Source organism: Schistocerca piceifrons, chromosome 4, assembly GCF_021461385.2.
Source record: "Schistocerca piceifrons isolate TAMUIC-IGC-003096 chromosome 4, iqSchPice1.1, whole genome shotgun sequence".
In the NCBI taxonomy this organism is placed as follows: Eukaryota; Metazoa; Arthropoda; class Insecta; order Orthoptera; family Acrididae; genus Schistocerca; species Schistocerca piceifrons.
This window is the reverse complement of record NC_060141.1, coordinates 286,612,291-286,629,906: the sequence shown is the minus strand read 5'-3', so window position 1 is coordinate 286,629,906 and position 17,616 is coordinate 286,612,291. Positions and strand designations below refer to the sequence as shown.

The window sequence follows — 17,616 nt, the reverse complement described above, 5'->3', positions numbered from 1 at the left end:
TGAAAGTAAAGAAGAATTATATGATCTGCTGATTGAAATGAACAATATAATGAGTACAGAATATGGACTGCAAGTAAATCGAAGAAAGACGAAAGTAACGAGAAATAGCAGGAATGAGAACAGCGAGAAATTTAACTTCAGGGCTGATGGTCACGAAGTAGATGGAATTAAGGAATTCTACCACCTACGCAGCAAAATAATCGATGACAGACGGAGCAAAGAGGACATCAAAAGGAGACTGGCACTGGCAAAAAAGGTATTCCTGGCTAAGGCAACTCTACTTGTATCAAAAATAGACATCAATTTGAGGAAGAATTTCTGGTGTTTGGAGCACAGTATTGTATGATAGTGAAAGATGCACTGTGCGGCAACCGGAACAGAAGAGAGTAGAAGCAGTTCAAATGTGGTGCTACAGACGAATGTTGAAAATTAGGTGGACTGAGAAGCTAAGGAAAGAGGAGGTTCTGCGCAGAATCGGAGAGGAAAGAAATTCTGCGCAGAATCGGGGAGGATAGGGATATGTGGACAACACTGACAAGGAGAAATTACAAATGGTTCAAATGGCTCTGAGCACTATGGGACGTAACATCTATGATTATCAGTCCCCTAGAACTTAGAACTACTTAAACCTAACTAACCTAAGGACATCACACACATCCATGCCCGAGGCAGGATTCGAACCTGCGACCGTAGCGGTCACGCGGTTCCAGACTGAAGCGCCAGAACCGCACGGCCACACCGGCCGGCGAGAAATTACAGGATGGTAGGACATCTATTAAGACATCAGAAAATGACTTCCGTGGCACTCTAGGGAGTTGTAGAGAGCAAAACCTGTAGAGGAAGACAGAGATTGAAATATATCCAGAAGATTATTGAGGACGTATCCAGAATGAGATTTTCACTCTCTAGCGGAGTATTCGCTGACATGAAATTTCCTGGCACGTTGAAACTGTGTGCCGGCCGCGCGGATAAGCCGAGTGGTCTAAGGCGCTGCAGTCATGGACCGTGTGGCTTGTCCCGGCGAAGTTTCGAGTCCTCTTTCAGGCATGGGTGTGTGTGTTTGTCCTTAGGATAATTTAGATTAAATGGTGTGTATGCTTAGGGACTGATGACCTTAGCAGTTAAGTCCCATCAGATTGCACACACATTTGAACATTTAAAACTGTATGCCGGACCTGGACACCAACTCGTGACCTTTGCCTTTCATGGGCAAGTGCTCTACCAACTCTTTTTCTTTCTTTGTTTTGTTGATCTCATTTTATTCATTGAATTTGTTTGGAGCGGGCGTCTGATGACATTCGTTTAGGTTCTTCGTCGGTCCGTTCACTCAGTTCTTTATTACAGACAGTAACTAACTCTCTGACGGAACACGCTGAGCTACTGTGCCGTCAGCCAACTGAGCTACCCAAGCATGACTCACGACCCGTCATCAGAGCTTCAATTCTGCCAGTACCTCGTCCCCTACCTTCCAAACTTCACCTTCGCAGAAGAGCTTCTGTGAAGTTTGGAAGCTAGGAGATAAGGAACTGGCAGAACTGAAGCTGTGAGTATGGGTCGTCAGCCGTGCTTGGGTAGCTCAGTTGGTAGAGCAATTTACGCGCGAAAGGCAAAGGTCTCGCGTTCGAGTGCTGGTCCGGCACACAGTTATAAACTATCAGGAAGTTTCATTGAGAACGTAGGCTGTAAGTGCTACCCTGAGATGAAGAGGTCGGTAGAGGAGACTAATTGTTGGTGGGCCGCCTCAAACAAGTCAGAAGACTGACTGCGGTATAAAAAAAAAGAAAAGTTTCCTAAGTTTCTTAGCCGGAAGGGGCCGGAGACGAATGTCACACTTGTCATTTTCGGCCGATTGAACTCGATAGGAAACCTACATGAAGGACTGTCAGTCACAAATTAAATAGTATCCATTTATATCATGTGATCGGCTACACCATTATTTCTTATCCTGGCAGATTAACGTTCTTGTTATGATTTCGTGCAGGCTTGCTTAGGCTACAGACGTTCAGCTCATGGCTAGTAGTGTATTTTCTTCTGGTTCTGTTTTAACTAAAAATTACATTTTTACACTGAAGATGACTGAAAGCTACTCGAAATTAGATTGAAATGAATTCGCTGACTACGAATAACTTGGCGTGAACTATATTAGGTGCAAAAGTTCTACCTGTTTGTGACATGTGAAAATTTGTGCCGGGTGGGGACATGAACAATGATTTCACGCAATAGGTGATGGCCGGTCCGGCACAAATTTTCATTTGTCACCACCGAGTGAACATCTGCATCTAACACAGCTCACACCAAGCTATTTGCTGTCAGCGAATTCATTTCGATATGAAAATTACCCTCTCTCCATAAGCTGTTCCTGAAAACTGTAGCCGTTACTAAGGTTTTTCTTAGTCGCCCTCCAAGTTTTTAGAGTCCTTCTGTGTCTCTTCATCGAAGTGCTACAGACTTCTTGTTTTACCATTAGGTGTCCATATCGTTGAGAGTTTACTGGGAAGGTAATGTTTTCAAATTACGTTAAAAAACGACGTTACCTGGCGCAATCGTAGTGTTTTTCTATCCGGAAAAAGAGTTTGCAGTTTTGACCTTCCGCACATACTCCTTCTTTCACATTGGGCCCAAGAACTTTCATCTTCTCTTTTCACTCTTACTTCCGTAACATGTACTCACTTCAGAAAATCCTCGTTCTTTAGCGAAAGTGCTGTTCTCGATAGCCATCGATAGAGAGAATTTTCTTCACTAGCAAAATATTTTTAATGCTGTTTTATCAAATAATGACATTACTATTAAAAAAGTGGCTCTTGTGGGTGATGCAGAATGTTTACAACGTACCGCAGCAATCGGCCGCAATTTGGTTTCTGTTTACCTTACCTAAAAAGCGTCACTATCGGTTTCTAATCCACATTTTCGTCGTCAAAAGTCTTGCATGATTCTAAAATTAATCAGCATTTGTTCTTATCTCATAAAAATGAAAAAAAACAAACTCTACAATGAATATACAGCGATAATGCTTTAATATTTGCATATTAAATTTTCTTACATTATGTAGGGGTGACCGGGGATAGTTGGCACATGGGATACGTTGGCACACTGCTTCTTTTTTCCACCGATATAAGAAATGAGCGCTAGGAGTGCAACAGTCAAACTCACAAACGACGTTGTTCCTTCCATTGTAGTTTCAGTCTGATGAGGACTCCTAGAGAGGAAGGACTTCATCATTCTTGTTTTTCAGACTGGTGAGTATTTTTTTTTCACTCAAAGTTTTTGTTATTGCGTGAAGCTCTAGAATATGTCTGGGAATTTTAAGCAGCTGTGATGTTTAGAGGAGACAATAACAGTTGTATTCATATTGAACTGCTTCGCAAAACTTTTTGTGTAGCTGAGAGGCATTCATCTTGTCTAAAATGTGTTGTTGGGCAAGTTGGCATCTTGGCTTAGGGGCATGTCGGCATAGGCCACGTGGCGTATTCCAACTTACTCCTCACTGACTTTTTTCTTAAAACATAGGTATCTGCTGACATTTTTTAACTACTTTCTGATACATTTCGTTGCAGGTTTGCCATGAGGAATTACAAGAGAAGGACGGAACGAGCAAAGCATACTGACCAGAACGTAAAGAACGTCGTACGTGCTCACATTATCGACAAAAGAAGCCTAGCCGACACAGCGATAGAATTCAACATCCCTGTACGGATCTTAGCTAGCTTAGCTAGATAGCTATTACCAGAAAACGAGAAAATGTGATGCTTCCACTGATGAGGACTCTGGTGTTCTAAGTGGAGATAAGACTCCTAGGAAGGTATTTATCAGTCAGGTGACATAACTTTTTTTTTAAAAAAAATAGTAGTTGTGTAAGCATTTCCTTGTGGGCCTTCTGAACTCCAAGGCCATATATCTAACTACTACACATACCAGTCAAAACATCAGGTTCGCAACTGATGCCATACTTCGTCTTTCGTGTTACAGGTTTTCTCTCAGCAACATGAGTACCTGTTAAGTGAATATCTGAAGAAAGCCTCAGATATTTATTTCGGTTTAAGCCCGAAGGAAGTTAGAAAACTGGCTTTTCAATACGCGACCAGAGTTGAAGTTAACATACCACTGTTTTGGGATGAAAAAAATTGGCAGGATCTGACTGGTATACGTATTTTCTGAAGAGATATCAGAGTTTATCCATCCGAACACTTGAAGCCCAAATGCCTAACGGGGTCACCAGTTTTAATAACGTAAATGTGAACAATTTCTCCAGTTTCCTTCAAAACGTTTTTGATACATTAAAGTTGCAAGCTCAAAATATATGGAATATGAATGAAACGGGGATCACAACTGTACAGAAACCAGACATAATGATAGTATGGAAAGATTTGAAACAAATTGGAAGGATGATCTCTGCTTAAAGAGGTAGACTCTTAACCCTAACAACATGTGTATCAGCTGGAGGTAATGCTATCCCTCTTTCCTTCATATTCCCTAGAGCAAAATACGAACCACATTTTGTTCTAGACGTTCCGGCTGGCTCTGACGGTGATGCGAACAACTCATGTTGGATGATAGAAACAAATTTTATTATGTTCTCCATGCACTTTCTTCGCTATACTATAAGTCTGAAGGATCGCCCAACACCTCAAATGCTTGCCAACCTCGATTCTCATTTGTCTGTTGAAGCACTTGATTTATTGAAAGGAGGTGGGGTGGTTATCCTATCATTTCCCCCACACTGCAATCATAAATTGCAGGACCTGAACCAGAGTGTGTTTCGGCCACTTAAAAAATATATCAGTAAAGCTTGTGATGCTCGGATGTAATAAAAGTGCCTCAGATACTAACTTGTGTTTATCTCTCACAACCTCTTAACCACGCCAACTTACCCCAACATGTGTGCCAACTTAACCCACATGTGGGGTAAAATGGTACAGATGTAATGTTTTAGTATACTATTTTTACGAATTCCGCATGTAATTCTAAGTTATATTTTCATCATTAATTAATAACAAAGGGATACCAAGATCTGCAGCATCGATCATATAAGCAGAAAGTACTACAGCAGAAAACAGAAAAATCGTAAAGTAGAAACTATGCCTACTAGTTCCGGCATCCCCAATTTTTAACGTTGGTAGTGATCTAAAACGAACGGACACTTTCGAAAATAATCACCATTTACCACTTCTGTCAGTGTAATTGAGAAATGAAAACAAAGAATTAACAAAATTTGTAATAGTTATTGATCCATATTTCGACGTAATTTTGGACTACATGAACATTTTTCGATGGAGAAAGAGTGAGAAAACAAACGTTCCGGTTGGTGATTTCAAGGCATCCAATCTGCAAACCAACGTACCATATCTCATAAAGGCATATACGATATCTTACATTGAGTGTGTAAATTGGAATCCTGTAAGAGGGATTTTTTTCTTTCAATAAAATAAGCCAAACCAAAACTGTGGACGATTGGTACTGAATGCTGTGAACGTTCTGCTCAAAAGTTCATCAGTCTTATTCTATTATTCTCACTTTTATGTTTTCACCCGTTTTCTTAATTTACTACAAGTCGTAAGCTGTATTATTAATATTTTCTTTAAATTTACATCTTAATAGTGGAACGTGACGACAACACAACACCCAGTACCCGACCCGACTGGGAATCGAACCTGCGCAGCTTTGGTTAACAACCCGGAACGCTGACCCTTACGCTAGCTAGGCGTACCGATATAACTATTATACTCGTTGTATTTTAGTTTCTCCGCTCCCTGGCGATTGTCGCCGAGATGGCCGGGGTGGCCGAGAGGTTCTAGGCGCTACAGGCTGGAACCGCGATACCGCTACGGTTGCAGGTTCGAATCCTCCCTCGGGCATGGATGTGTGTGATGTCCTTAGGTTGGTTAGCTTTAAGTAGTTCTAAGTTCTAGGGGACTGATGACCTAAGACGTTATGTCCCATAGTGCTCAGAGCCATTTGAACCATTTTTGATTGTCGCCGAAAGAACCGATTATCTCTTTTTTTTTACCCCGGTTTAACCCGAATGTTGAAACCGCTGAAAGCAACTAGTTCTTGAAACATTCGGTTTTAGGTATTTTATTCCTATAATTTTGGTAATAGGCGTACGAATCGAAGAAACACTGAAAAAAAATTGGACTATCTCTGTTTCAAAAGACATAGACTCAAAATATCAAATTAAATAGGGAAATGAAGGAGATGTTAGTATGGCCACCTTTTGTTGCTTTTCTCGAAAAGTATTAAGTGGCTGAATACTACCAAAAAGTCACGATTATTCTAGCATTGACTGTAATTTTTTTGAAACTCTGCTCAAAAATCATATCACTATTTGGGCATTAATAATGGTCAATGCTGAAGGATGAAAACTGAGGTTGAAACTCGTGTTACTCTGTATGTTTTCAATGACTATAGGCAGATAGACATATTATGGAGAGAGGAAGCAGATCAGCAACTACTTCGTATACTCTATGAATCAATTGTTAAATTTATTACTGTTACCATGATTTCCTTTCCCTTTTTTTATTATTTCATAGAAATGGAAGATAAATCATTAACCTTCTGAAGCAACCGAAACATTGTACTTTATTCCCCCATCACTTCGTAAAAGTACTTCCACACTAGGGTTGGTACCGTTATACAATAGAACAGATGTCGAAGCGCTAGCGAAAAATGACCGTATGGATCAGATGTAACTAAGTCTTGCACACTGCACGTACAAGCGTAACACACGCAACGGAACACAACAGGGACATTGTTTCTGTAATACTGTACCAGTTCTTATACATTGTGTTTGTTGCTCGTTTATGTTGGCATCTTTAGTGATACACATTTTCGTATTTTTACATGTAAAACCAATGCAAATTTTTCGAATAAAATTACTACCTTTGAAAAAAAAGTGTATATATTTACGAACGATTTTAACATTTCTGTTATGGCTAATTGATATTTCGGTTTTTTACTCGGTTGTTAGGAAAAATTTAAAAAAGCACCGAAAAATACACGTTATTCAACACTAAAATACCATTATCGGTTTCAACCGGTCACTTGTTGCCATCCCTATTTTAGACTAGTCTACACAGAAAATCTCGCTTACACATCTGGAGGGTTTAAAACACAACTTGTACGACTAAAACTAACTGGCCGAGGCAACACATCAGCCCGCACCAGAGCCTCCGGCATGTGGCCGCACGGCGATGAGGAAGCAATTCGCCGCCTCCCCCAGTGGACTACGCCGTTAACCTCTCACCCCACACCAGACATGCCACCACCCGATCGCCAGTCGCTGCCCCGCCAGTGACGCGATAGCCCTCCAGTTACAGCGAGTCGCGTGGAGTGCCCCGCGGAGTGCTCTGTCGATCCATATCGTCGAAACTCGGCTCGCTAAGCCGCTCGTTATTTACAAATACACCAAGGTTGGGGGTGGGGGTCGGCGAGGAGGACTTAAAGCAGCGCATCCTCGGAACGAAGACTAGAGTTTAACGTCTCGTCTGAGAATAAGTCTGGTGTACGAACCTCGCTCCTCCACTACATCAGTTCACGTCCGTATCCTCATTACGTTAACGTTAAATCAGAACAGCTTATGGCATCTAAATTTTGAGTTTTATTTTGTTTGTAAAACTACTTTCCGAGTTACATCACGCAATCTTCGCCAAACGATGATCGAAGGATCGCTGTGTTAAGAAGAAATCTACGACGATAAGGAAATGAATGGTGGCCCCTATTTTCACAGTTTAGGAGGTGGGTTTCTTCCTACTCATTGGTCAGGGGCCCTGAAGATGGCATAATGTAACGTTGAAACTGGTTCACAAATAAAACAGTACTGGAAGTTTAGACGGCGGAGGTTGTTTTAATTCGACATTTACAGTGAACAGAACGAGGTCTCGCAACCTTCTTGTGTAAAGATGGGCCGGCCGGGGTGGCCGAGCGGTTCTAGGCGCTGCAGTCTAGAACCACGCGACCGCTGCGGTCTCAGGTCCGAATCCTGCCTCGGGCATGGATGTGTGTGATGTCCTTAGGTTAGTTAGGTTTAAGTAGTTCTAAGTTCGAGGGGACTGATGACCTCAGAAGTTAAGTCCCATAGTGCTCAGAGCCATTTTTTGTAAAGATGGACTTACAGACACTCGCAATCTTAAGGTTAAAGATGTTTAAGGATTCTTTGAACAGTTAGCTGAAAGTGCGCACCAAATGGGACTACGTCCCTCACATGGCATTTCATAATCCATCGCTGCACTGGTAAAAGAAGGAATGAAGTCTGATTTTAATGACCCATCGACAATGACATCAGTACCAGACTATATGTATAAACTGGGGAGGATGGGGAAGGAAATGAGATGTGCCCTGGCGCAGTATCCATCTCCGCATTCACCTTAAGCGAATTATGGAAATAACGGAAAATTAAATATGTGTGGCTGGTTGGGGATTTGAGCCTCCATCCTCCCGAACACGAGTGAGGTGCGGCAGCTTAATGCGAGTGATGTGGTAACAGGAACAGACACTGTACTAGTATTCAAGATGTCAAATCATACATCTTTCAGCTGTCTAGTTTCCAAACTTGTTTATTTGGCTGCCGGTTTCGGCGATTTGCTACTCCACCTTCAGGCCCCTGACCGACGTGTTGGAAGATTCCACCACGGTTCTGGTGAAAACAGGAGCTAGAATTACTGGTATTAGTAGATTTCTGCTTGCTACAGAAATCTCTTCAACCATTATCTACCTACCAGAACCGAGGTAAAATCTTCCTGCACGTCGGTCAGCGGCCTGAAGATAGCGTAGTAAACCGCCGAAACTGGTAGCCAAACAACAGAAGTTTGGAAGCTTAACGGCTGAAACTAGTTTCATTTGACATCCTGCAAACGAACGGGGCTTGTGTTCTAAAGGTTGCCGGCACGGTAGCTCAGCGCGTTCGGTCAGAGGGTTAGCTGCCTTCTGTAATAATTAAAAAAAAAAGAAAAAAAAAAAGCTGAGTGAATGGATCAATAACGAACTTCAACGTCAGGGAATGTCCGCCACGAACAATTGCAACGAACTTTAACGAACAAAACGAGATAACAAAAAAAAATTGCGTCTTTGTTTCATAATCAAAACGTTTTAGGTCCCGGGTTCGAATCCCGCCACTGCATAAATTTTGTTTTAATAATCAGCATTGGCGGCCGAGGACTGACGTCATAACAAGTCAACGGCTTTGTCGAAGAGGGCGGAGTAGCGGACACAGGTTCAGGACACCTTCTTGTCCTAGGCGTGGGAAAATTCCCCTAAAAGGTGGAAGAATCAACAATGATGAAGGGCATGAGGATGCAGAAGGCAATGGAAACCTCTGCATTAAAGATACGTAACGTGTACCCACAGGACATGTGGCCTGTAATTTAAGAAGTGCCATGATGATCTCTACATTGGCAAAAGATTCCGGAATATTCCCACATTCAGATCTCTAGGAGAGGACTGCCAAGGCCATGAGAAAAAAACTGAATAATCAAGGGAAGGATAATGTTCTACTAGTCGGAGCCTGGAATGTTAGAAGCTTGAACGTGGTAGGGAAACTAGAAAATCTGAAAAGGGAAATGCAAAGGCTCAATCTAGATGTAGTAGGAGTCAGTGAAGTGAAGTGAAAAGAAGACAGGGATTTCTGGTCAGATGAGTATGAGGTAATATCAACAGCAGCAGAAAATGGTGCAACAGGAGTAGGATTTGTTAAGAACAGGAAGGCAGGCAGAGGGATTGTTTGTGTGAACAGTTTAGTGACAGGGTCGTTCTTATCAGAATCGACAGCAAACCAACACCGACAACGGTAGTTCAGGTATACGTGTCGACGTCGCGATCTGTAGATGAAGAGATGCGGAAAGTGTATGAGGATATTGAAAGGGTAATACATTATGTAATTGGGGATGAAAATCTAATGGTCATGGTGGACTGGAATGCAGTTGTAGGGGAAGGAGTGTAAGAAAATGTTACAGGAAAATCTGGGCTTGGGACAAGGAATGAGGGCCGGCCGCGGTGGTCTAGCGGTTGTAGGCGCGCAGTCCGGAACCGCGCGGCTGCTACGGTAGCAGGTTCGAATCCTGCCTCGGGCATGGATGTGTGTGATGTCCTTAGGTTAGTTCGGTTTAAGTAGTTCTAAGTTCTAGGGGACTGATGACCACAGTAGTTAAGTCCCATAGTGCTCAGAGCCAAGGAGTGAGGGAGGAGATAGACTAATTGTGTTCTGTAACAAGTTTCAGTTAGTAATAGCGAATACCCTGTTGAAGAATCACAGGAGGAGGACGTGTACTTGGAAAAGGCCAGGTGATACGGAAAAATTTCTGTTAGATTACATCATGGTCAGACAGAGATCCCGATATCAAATTGATGTATTGCTAGAGAAGGCCGAAATGCACGCGTTAAACTCACGCAGGCTGGCGTGAGGTCTGAAACAGGATACGTAATGAATGCTATAAAGAAAAGTACGTAGCTGCTGGAATACTTAACTTTAATCCATCATTTGTATACATCGTTCTTGATGAGACATGCTTCATACGATAACTATCAATTGCTATGGCGCCTTGCTAGTTCGTAGCCATTGACTTAGCTGAAGGCTATTCTAACTATCTTCTCTGCAGATAAACGAGGCTTCGTCAGCGTTGCATCGCTAGCTAAGTCGTCCGTACAATTGGGGCGAGTGCCAGTACGTCTCTCTAGACCTGCCGTGTGGCGGCGCTCGGTCTGCAATTACTGACAGTGGCGACACGCGGGTCCGTCGTATACTAGCGGACCGCGGCCGATTTAAAAGGCTACCACCTAGCAACTGTGGTGTCTGGCGGTGACACCACACAAATACTGGATTGTAAGGCGTCCCCAGAATCAGATATAGACTAATATCACAATATAGAGTAGGTTGAAGCTTAGGACGTAAGTCAGGAAGAATCAATACGCAAAGAAGTGGGATACGGAAGTACTAAGGAACGACGAGATACGTTTGAAGTTCTCTAAGGCAATAGCCACAGCTATAACGAATAACTTAGTGGGCAGTATAGTTGAAGAGGAATTGATATCTCTAAAAAGAGCCATCGCAGAATTGGGAAGGAAAACATAGATAGAAAGAAGGTAACTGCAAAGAAACCATGGGTAACAAGAAATACTTCAGTCGTTTGGTGAAAGGAGGAAGTACAAAAATGTTCTGGGAAACTCAGGAATACAAAAATACAAGTCGCTGAGGAATGAAATAAATAGGGAGCGCAGAGAAACTAAGACGAAAAGACTGCAGGAAAAATGTGAAGACATCGAAAAAGAAATTAATGTCGGAAGGAGAGACTCAGCACACAGGAAAGTCAAAACAACCTTTGGTGACATTAAAAGCAAGGGTGGTAACAATAACAGTGCAACAGGAATTCCACTGTTAAACGCAGAGGAGAGAGCGGATAGATTTGAAAGAATACATTGAAAGCCTCTACGAGGGGAGCGATTTGTCTGATGTGATATAAGAAGAAACAGGTGCCGATTTAAAGAGATAGGGGATCCAGTATGAGAATCAGAATTTAAAAAAGCGTTGGAGGTCTTAAGGTCAATTACGGCTGAAGGGATAGATAACATTCCATCAGAATTCCTAAAATCAGTGTGGGAAGTGGCAACAAAACGACTATTCACGTTGGTATGTAGAATGAATGAGTCTAGAAACATACCATCTGACTTGCGGAAAAGCATCATCCACACAATTTCGAAGTCGGCAAGAGTCGACAAGTGCGAGAATTATCGCACAGTCTGCTTAACAGCTCGTGCATTGATGTTGCTTTCAAGAATAATATACAGAAGAATGGGAAAGAAAATTGAGAATGCTCTAGATGACGATGAGTTTGGCTCTACGAAAAATAAAGGCACGAGAGGGGCAATTCTGACGCTGCGGTTAATAATGGAAGCAAGACTAAAGAAAAATCAAGACACGTCCATGGGATTTGTCGACTAGGAAAAAGCGTTCGACTATGCAAAATGGTGCAAGATGGTCGAAATTCTGAAAAACGTAGGGGTAAGCTATAGGGAGAGACTGGTTATGAACAATATGTACAACTCCCAAGAGGGAATAATAAGAGTGGACGACAAAGAACGAAGTGCTCCTATTAAAAAGGGTGTAAGACAAGGATGTTGCCTTTCGCCCCTACTGTTCAATCTGTACATCGAGGAAGCAGTGATGGAAATAAAAGAAAGGTTCAGGTATGGAATTAAAATTCAGAGTGAAAGGATATAAATGATACAATTCGCTGATAACATTGCTAACCTTTGTGGAAGTGAAGAAGAAGTACATGATCTGCTGAATGCAATGAACAGTATAATGAGTACAGAATATTGGCTGCAAGTAAATCGAAGAAAGACGAAAGTAGCGAGAAATAACAGAAATGAGAACAACGAGAAACTTAACTTCATGACTGATGGTCACGAAGTAGATGGAGTTAAGGAATTCTACCACCTGCACAGCAAAGTAATCAATGACAGACGGGGCAAAGAGGATGTCAAAAGAAGACTGGCACTGGCAAAAAAACCGCATTCCTGGCCAAGACAACTCTACTCATATCAATCGTAGACATTAATTTGAGGAAGAATTTCTGGTGTTTGGAGCACAGTATTGTATGAAAGTGAAACGTGGACTGAGGGAAAACCGGAACAGAGAAGAATCGAAGTATTTGAGGTGGGGGCTACAGACAAATGTTGAAAATTAGATGGACTGATAAGGTAAGGAATGAGGAGGTTCTGTGTAGAATCGGAGAGGAAAGGAATATGTGGAAAAGAGTGAAAAGGAGAAGGGACAGGATAATAGGACATCTGTTAGGACATGAGGGAATGACTTCCATGGTACTAGAGGAAGCTGTAGAGGGCAAAACCTGTAGAGGAAGACAGAGAGTGGAATACATCCAGAAAATAATTGACGATGTAGGTTGCAAGTGTTACTCTGAGATGAAGAGGTTAGCACAGTAGTGGGATTTGTGGCGGGCAGCATCAAATAAGTCAGAAGACTGAGGATGACCAATATAAAGAAAAAAAAATGGACAGCAAAGACCCTCACCATCTTTGAATAGATGGACATACAGCGACTCGTATTCATCTTATTCGTGAAATGTAATGTTCAAATTATTGTCTTGGCAAACTGATTTATACCTTTTGCAGATTTCTGAAAACAAACGAGGCTGGCACTGGAAAGGTTCTTTGAGTCACGATTCTTGCTGTAGTAGTATAAGAATATAGCTTCTGGAGCAGTGCCTAATAACGACTAGTACAGGTATAAAATAACTCAGTTTTGAGACACTCTTCATCGAGTGTACAAGTTTTCAGTACAAAATTGGCTAATCAAAAGAGACACTCTTATATTGATAATGATCGCATTCGTTTTTGTAATACTGATTAAAAATTAGGAATTCACTTACTACTTCATGAAAAATTCACTTGTAAAATCGAGACAAAAAGTGCAAAACATCACCTAGAAAACGCCTTCCACTCAGTGACCACCTACTCCTTCACTAAGCTTCAGTCTTCTGTCATCCTGAATGTCAGTGGATCACGGAGACCTGCCACTGAGTTAGCATAGTGCTCACCAGGACCTTGCCTAGTACAGTAGTCAGGGTCTCCTCATCGTCCCCTACACTCCTCGGAGTATGGGATGTCATCACCATTATCCTTTAATTCAGCTTGAAACTCGTCTTAAAATCAATCCAGATGTTGGCAATGAGTCGTTCAGAAGCGATGACAGGTAATGTTTTGCCACATAGCTAGCTCTCTCCACACATAACTCATATAAGACTCCAAGAGATAATGGCTAGCTCCCTCTGCACATAACGGGTACAAGACTCTAGTCAACAATTCGTACAGAGTTAATCGGAGTAAGTGGCCTTCAGCTTGTATATTTAGTTGGTATTCAAAAGGATTTGATCAAATCTAGTCATTTTCAACAGTTTATTTTGAATACAAATACTTTATTTCCTTTGCATTATTTCGTTTACTTGAAGAGACGAAATGTGAACAACTTGTTAATATCAATATGAAGGCTCAAAGGAAGAACAAACAAGAATATTACATGTGGAAAACGAAGTATATTCCTGTAATGTTGAGAATGAGGACAACCTCAACGCCATGTCTGAAGGAAATTAACAGCTGCTTCCTCCTGTACACAAACTGTACAGACAGAGACAGACAGTGAAACGAGACATAGAGAAAACAAGAGGTTGAGGTTTTGATAGCTAGAGGCAGCATGCAAAGGCACTATATCAGTGCACACTTGCTCCTTCAGTCAGAGTTACAGGGCTTGTAGAAGCAAGAACTATACTTTTTTGTTCAGCTAAGTGCCATACAGAACGCAACGTAATTTTACGGATTCATTTCATTCACTTCATTTTCTATTACTTTATTCCCTCTTAAAGCACTTCAGAAGGAAATGTAAACATGCTGTTAACGTACTAATAAACTTTTCTTATTTTTCATTTATTTATTTAGTGATAAACCTTGAATAAAATATTATACAATAATTCATGCAGTTTCAAAAAGCAGTTTTGATGGATCTACCTGATCTACTTGAATCCAGTCAACCTGCCTTTTGTCAAAATTGTACACAGTGGTATAGTGATGAAAAACAGATTACAATTGTTATCCTTATAAACAACCTCCAAATAACAACCAAATATCTAAATATCTTCATAATCATATACTGAATTTGTGTACAACTATTAGTGAATGAGTGCATACATTTATGTTTAAGCATGATGTAATGGAGCATACTGAAGAGTTGTTTGAGATATTTAACAAATGTTACAAAGGCAGAGCTTTACCATACAAATATTTTATTGTAAAGATAGCAGAGTTGTTAAATATTTGTCCTCAAATAAAGGTATATAATATAAAGTGTAATATTAATTTACGGCAACAATTTTTAGGCATGAATCCCTTCAATATAATTAAAAAGCAAAAGGAATTTGATGCATACATGGAAACTCAGTTTAGACCTCATACAATACCTGTAAAATATGATGACCTGGATGCAGCTATTAAAAATTTTCAGCTTGTATTCTATGTTGTGCAGTTTGCTTTCCATACATAAGTATGTAGCCAAATACATCATCCAGTATTTTCTCATAAAAAGTAGCAGATAATTTAATTGTATCTTTTTTGTGTAGCTACTATATTTTTATATGTCATATAAATCACATATGTAGGATAATTTGTTATAAAATGATAGGGATTTATAAAACACCTTCTTTCATCTGTGTAAAACCTCTACATTCACGAAATGCACCATAAGCTTTCAAATAACCATACAGGGGACCTAAATTCCACATTCAGTTGAGTAAATGTTTCATTTCATCCATTTTTCAAATATATTGTACAGAGCATTACATGATTATACAAAGATGAATCAGTCAACTAATTATATTTTCGATTAGCCTCAAACACAACAAATATGAAATAAGGTGTACCAAACTCTATTAAATAATAATAGTTCATGAAATCTAGCTCAAAATGTTTCTTAACACTCAGTCCAGCTTCCTGTGTAGTTTGTAATTTATAAAAAGATTTCGGAAATTTGTGAGTTTTCAGTATGTTTTCTATTTGCTATAGTCCATAATTATTTTCATGTTTAATAACTGGTACACAAATTTTCATATTAACTACAAAAATTTTACCTTTACTTGGTAATGTATCTTTTACTTCAAATCTAGTATCATTGCCATCAGCCCATCTTAGTGTATCATCTCCAGCACTGGAACTCCACATAAAAATTGCAGTAATCTCACTTTCCCATATTACCTCCTTATAATGTTTGAAAAATCCACCCAATATTTCCAGTGCATACAGAACTTCATTATTCTTTCTTGTTTTACCATTATTTAGTATATATCCCTACATTACATATTTTATCAGTAAGGGATATTGTTAAATTCAATAAAACTGATTATGAAACAAAATGATGTTCAATTCCCAATAAAACATTATTTCACCTTTTTATAGCTATAAAGCCAAATTCCTTTGCTTCAAAGTTATCAATCGGTTTTTTATTAAATTTTCCATCATACATTGGATAATACGTAGCATCATCTTATACAGTTCTAAGGTTCATGTAAAGATGGGATTGATTTGGATGTATCCATCCATCACCAATATGTTTGATACTTTCTTATGCCAGCCAGGATTATTTTTTTCTCATTTATAGGCAATAAGTAAAACTGATAGCTTTCAATCTTGTTCATTTATAAAGAATAAAAACCGCATTTTATTTATAAAGTAACTGTTGCATTAGCACCACTGATATCGATTGTATTATTTTTTTCACCTGTTTATTATCACTAAATCCTGAATTCTATCATCAATTGGAGTAAATATAGGATGATCTGGTTCACAAAGTTTTTACACTCTAACTCAGCATTAGGTTTAAATGATGCAATAATGTTATTTTTGTAGTGAAAATAATCATTATAGTTTATCAACATTGATCCACTCAAGTAAAATTTACATTAATTAATTCAAATGGAATCATTTTAGGAACATCATTAACAACAGTGTTTCCATTAGTTTCAATAGTTAGATTAAATACTAACACACTTCTAGTACTATCTTTATAATTATATACAGCATAATATCACTCTCAAATATAACTCTATTCAAATAGTCATCTGCTGTAATTTGAATATTAGGCTTTTTTGTGTGAATAAATTTCTCCAAACTTGTTTAGGTATTTTGGCCAGTAGGAATTATTATTGTTTGATTGCCACAGTACTACTTCTTGTTTCTTGATGTGATATCTGGAGTTAAAATGTCATATAAAAGCAAATCAATGCTACACTTGTAAAACTGTCTCTTATAGGAACCATTAATTATTTGGTCACTGATGAATTACCATTCAGTTACATTATTTTCCCGTTTATTAGTAATTTATTGAACACAGGTTGGGCTGCAAGAAATTAAAAATTCCAGAAAATAAGAAAAGAGTAAACATAGTAAATTATTACATAACTCTGTTAGATTTGCGATTATTGGATTAAATGGATGCAATATAACAACATTAATGGTCGACAATTAAGGTTTAGCGCCAAGATGGTTAAAATGATATAAAATTAATCATTTAAAGTATCGATAATTTATTAGAAATGTGGAGAGGTTCAATATAATTTAGATACTGAAATAGCTACATTTATTAGTATTAATGATGAAATTATATAATTAGTAGATTGTACAGATAATTCAGTTTTAGTGTTTGATGATTGCATAATTGAAAATCAAAATATTGTAAGAGAATTTTTACTAGTGGTCGACATAAAGGAACTGTTTTCATTTAGCTAAAATGTAATAAAAGATAATAAAACAATTAGTCAGAAATAATCTCAACTTTTTAAAAAGATTAAGATAGATGATACAAATCTACATTATTTTCATTTTGAATTTGCTGGTGGTGGTTTAAGGAATGATGAATTCAGGAATGTGTGTCATAATTGCTGCAATGATGATTTTGTATTTAAAATTGTAGACAAGACCTGTAAATCAAATGACGGTAAATACAGATCCCATATCAAAACTTCTGTAATGTATACATAAACTTAAATGCCAAATATAAACGTTTTTATGTTGTATAAATGTTTGCAAAATATAATCCACAGCTTGTTTAAGAAGCTAAACGAAATA

At 39.2% G+C, this 17,616-nt stretch overlaps 1 protein-coding gene across 1 annotated transcript in view; it reads right to left on the bottom strand.

Moving 5' to 3' along the window:
- Positions 1-17,616, bottom strand: part of LOC124795800 (dopamine receptor 2-like) — a 596,403-nt gene that overhangs the window by 38,828 nt on the left and 539,959 nt on the right. The gene's annotated exons all lie outside the window — the stretch shown is intronic.